Raw genomic sequence first — 4,784 nt, 5'->3', positions numbered from 1 at the left:
AGTGATTTGGCCCCTTTTTGAATAAGTCAGCGAGGTGGTTACAGTTTGACACTCGCATCCCTGGACAGTTGCTCCTCTTCCCTTTTGATGAAGATAGCTGTCCGCAGGGCCCGCAGGCTCAGAGCCCAAAGCAGACAGGAGTCTCTAGATAGAATCAAATAAGACTGCTTTGATTCCAGTTGGATTTATTTTTACAGTTACGTTCTATTTCTGGCCAGTGACGTGGAGTTTCCAATAGTGATATAAAGTTTCTTTTATAAATGCATTTATTGAAGTTAAAATCAGCTAATTCGAAGGAAGATATTCAGGAAAGCAGGATATGAGATACCTAAGCCGCGGAGATGGCGTAAGGATGCCTGAGATTTGGGGAGCCCTGGGCCTGCATGGGGTCTGGGTCTCTGCCAGGCTGTGTGTGAGTCTCCGAAGAGCTGGCCCTGGGCCTGGCAGAGTTCCCTTTGGTGAAGAACAGATATGTGCTCTCCCTGATTAACCTCCGCAGGGAAGTCTGATCCTCCAGCTGCCGGGGGTGGGAGGAAAGGGAGCGCGTGACACTTCAACGTGAGGTTTCCTCTTCAAGCTCCGTATGTACAGTCAGCCTTCCATGTCCTCGGGCTCAGTGGATTGAACCAACCTCGGATGCAAAATGTTTGAAAAAAAAAAAAATCCAGAAAATTCCAAAAGGCAAAACTTGAATCTGCAGCCGCTCCAACTATTTACGTAACATTTACACTGTTATTAACAATTGTTTACATAACATCGTCATTGTACAGGGTATTACAAGCGATCTCGAGCTGACTTAACAGTATCAGAAAGGACTGTGTAGGTTATAAGCAGACGCTGCCCCATTTCATGTGAGAGACGAGAGCGTCTGCAGATCTTAGTGTCCACCAGGGAGGCTGGGACTGCTTCCCCACTGACACTGAAGGATGGTTGTGCTGTCCCATCTACGAAAATAGCTGGGTAGGGGGACAGAGCCAGCTCCTTCTGCCCTTCTTGGGGGGTCTGTTTACAGAGAAAATAATCCCCGAATAATGTTTAGGGCATGACTCAGGCAGTAAAAGAAGCAGACATTGCTGTCACTGGCTAAAAATACCTCCTGCCCCCTGCAGGGCCGTCACTCTGGGTACAGTACCGCTGGAACCTGGGCAGTTGGGACGGAGGCAGGAAGACGGGCATACGAGGGCCAGGGCCCTGTCCCTGCCAGCCATTCGGGTCCTGGGGGTCCCCGGTTCAGTCTCCCACAGTTTCCCCAGGAAGCGGGCTGGGATTTTCAAAGATGCTCACGCTGCCCTTCAATTCCATCACTCCCACTACAGCCCATGGTTCACAGCTCTGGCAGTGAATTAAAGCTGGAGGGAAATCAATGAAGCCGGGAGATGGAACGCCCATCGGCAAGGAGCTAGGAGCTTGTCCTGACCTCAGCCCTGAGCCTGGGACCGGAGCGAGTCTCCTTGCCTCTCTGGGGAGTCTTCACTTCCAACACAGACGGGACCGGTCTAGATCGAGTTGGCAAACTGTGTTCTGTGGAAAACTGTGCTGTGCTCAATCGTTCAGTCGTGTCTGACTCTTTGCAACCCCATGGACTGTAACCCCCCAGGCTCCTGTCCATGGCGATTCGCCAGGCAAAAATACTGGAGTGGGTTGCCACGCCCTTCTCCAGGGGATCTTCCCAACCTAGGTCTCCCGCATTGCAGGCAGATTCTTTACCAGCTGAGCCACCAGAGAAGCCCAAGAATACTGGAGTGGGTAGCCTAACCCTTCTCCAGGGAATCCTCCCAACCCAGGGATCAAACCCAGGTCTCCCTCCTTGCAGGGGGATTCTTCACCAGCTGAGCCACCAAGGAAGCCCCAGAATAGTGGAGTGGGTAGCCATTCTCTCCTCCAGGGGATCCTCCTGATGCAGGAAATTGAACCGGGGTCTCCTGCATTACGGGTGGATTCTTTACCAGCTGAGCTACCCCGGGAAGCCTGTGGAAAACTAGGGCCTCCTAAGACGTTAATAGGGCTTTCCAGGTGGTGGCAGTGGTAAAGAACCCGCCTGCCCATGCAGGAGGTGAAAGAGACTCGGGTTCGATCCCTGGGTCTGGAAGATCCCCTGGAGAAGGAACTGGCACCCACTCCAGTATTCTTGCCTGGAAAATTCCATGGGCAGAGGAGCCTGGTGGGCTACAGTCCATGGGAGCTGCAGTCCATGGGGCCACAAAATCGGACACAACTGAGTGAACAAGACATTAATGAGGGCTTCACTGGGGGCAGGAGGGTGTTCACTGGCTAAGATTGTTCCAGAAACAGCCTACTCTTAACCCTTTTAGAGTCTTACAGCTTCATTAGCACTTAGAGTCCAGATACCCCATGATAAAGAAATCTTAACTTTGTTTAGCTTCCTTTAACTCATTTTTCTCCAAACATATTTTCTTCCTTTAACTCATTTTCTCAGTATTTGGCCTTGGGTTTTCTTTTTCTTGCTTTCTTTTCATTTGGCTTTGTCTACCCTGAGGTAGTCTCTGCCCCGAGTCTCTTTCTCCTCCTGCGTGGGCAGGCGGGTTCTTTACCACTGGCACCACTTGGGAAGCCCAATTAATGTCCTGCTGCTGCTGCTGAGTCGCTTCAGTCATGTCCGACTCTGTGCGACCCCAGAGACAGCAGCCCACCAGGTCCCCCATCCCTGGGATTCTCCAGGCAAGAACACTGGAGTGGGGTGCCATTGCCTTCTCCAATGCATGAAAGTGAAAAGGGAAAGTGAAGTTGCTCAGTCATGTCCGACTCTTTGCAACCCCGTGGACTGCAGCCCACTAGACTCCTCCGTCCATGGGATTTTCCAAGCAAGAGTACTGGAGTGGGGTGCCATCGCCTTCTCCAGATTAATGTCTTAGGAGGCCCTAGTTTCCACAGGCTTCCCTGGTACAGATGTGAGAGTTGAACCACAAAGAAGGCTGAGTACTGAAGAATTGATGCTTTTGAACTGTGGTGTTGGAGAACACGTTTGAGAGTCCCTTGGACTGCAAGGAGATCCAACCAGTCCATCCTAAAGGAAATCAGTCCTGAATATTCATTGGAAGGACTGATGCTCAAGCTGAGGCTCCAATACTTTGACCACCTGATGCGAATAGCTGACTCATTGGAAAAGACCCTGCTGCTGGGAAAGATTGAGGGGCAGGAGGAGAAGGGGATGACAGAGGATGAGATGGTTGGATGGTATCACTGACTCAATGGACATGATTTTGAGTAGACTCTTGGAGATGGTGAAGGACAGGGAGGCCTGGCGTGCTGCAGTCCATGGGGTCACAGAGAGTTGGACACGACTGAGCTACTGAACAGCAACCCTGAGGCGCATCTACCGCCCTCTTGGGCAATGCCACCTTTAGCAGAAGAAAGTATAGTGAATGCTGGTCTAAATGGTCAACACGCCCCATCCCTGCCTTGCGCTCTTGTTTGGAAGGTGATATGGCGAAATGGTGAAAATCACTGATTCTTCAGCTTCCTACAAGGGGATTCCCAGCTCCCACTGTGACCTTGAGCAAGCTTCTTACCCTGCCTGGGTTTTGCCTTCTGGAGATAAAAATAGGTCTCACCTCATAGGGATGGTGGAGGGTTAAGAAAGCCAATGCATAGAACGTATTTGGGGGTGTTTCTGGCATGGAAGGAGGACTCAGCATACATCAGCTTGTACGGTGTAGGTTGGCTTCCGCCCTGCCCTGGGCCAGATTAAGGTCCTGACTCAGCCAGGAGGGCATTTAGTTGGTAAGACAAGGCAAAGAGAACTGAATACCGGTAAGATGAGGAGCCGTTTTTATGCCTCAAAGTGTGGCAGTGATAGGCTAAGACATAGCTGAGCCCTGCAGCCGTCTTACCCTACATCCACGCGCCACACACACAGCACGGTGGAGGGGAAGGGCAGGTGTGTACACACACACACACACACCAGCACTAACAATTGTACACCTTGCACTGCGGGCACCCTCCTATACCTCCCTGCTTCCTCACTCTACCCCTCGGAATAGGCGTTATTGGCCTTGTTTTACAGATGGAGGAATTTGAGGCTCGGGGAGTAGAAGTCCCTTGACTACAGTGGTGCTTAGGACAATTAAATGGCCAAACTGTATGTAGAACCCAGGTCTCCTGACGACCAGCCCAGATCTTCTGCCGGAGACGCTGCCCCCAGTGGCTCCTCAGCCAGGGCCCGGTGGAAGGCGCCCAGCGCGGGTGAGGGGGACCCCAGGAGGGCAGTCAGATGTGGCTGAGGAGGTCGGCTCTCGCTTCCAAGTACGTGGTAGCCTCCTTCCCCCTGCCCTGGCCGGGAAGCCTTCATTCTGCCCTGGTTTTGTGTCCGCTGTGGCAGCTCCTATCTCTTCCTGTTTGCCTTGGCAGACGGGAAGGCAAAGTAGCCAGGAGCCCAAGTTCCAAGCCCCACATAGTGGAGACGGTGCTGGGAGGCTCTGCTGACACCTCCACAGCCTCTGCCGCTCGGTCTGCCTTCCTGTGGTCCTCCAGCCGGCCACATCCCTCGGAGATGCCCCCTCAGCTGCTCAGAGATGCCGCCTCCCACCCCAACTGGACTGGGAAGTCTCCGAGGCCCTCTCTGCCCATCAGGTCCTGGTGGGTGGCCACCTGGGGGCGACTCTGGTAGACACCCCAGGGTCTCTGACCTCCAGCTCAAAAGAGTTGACATAGTGATGGAGAGAGTCAGAGAGGATTTCTCCAACCGGGGGGCGCAGCTCAGAGGCTCCTGCCCTTGGAGGTGGGCAGAGGGGTCAGCAGATGGAGGGGCTGCTTGGAAAGTGCTG

The sequence above is a fragment of the Bison bison genome, unplaced genomic scaffold (assembly GCF_000754665.1).
Source record: "Bison bison bison isolate TAMUID 2011002044 unplaced genomic scaffold, Bison_UMD1.0 scf7180017863815, whole genome shotgun sequence".
NCBI lineage: Eukaryota > Metazoa > Chordata > Mammalia > Artiodactyla > Bovidae > Bison > Bison bison.
Note: the sequence above shows the minus strand (reverse complement) of the source record.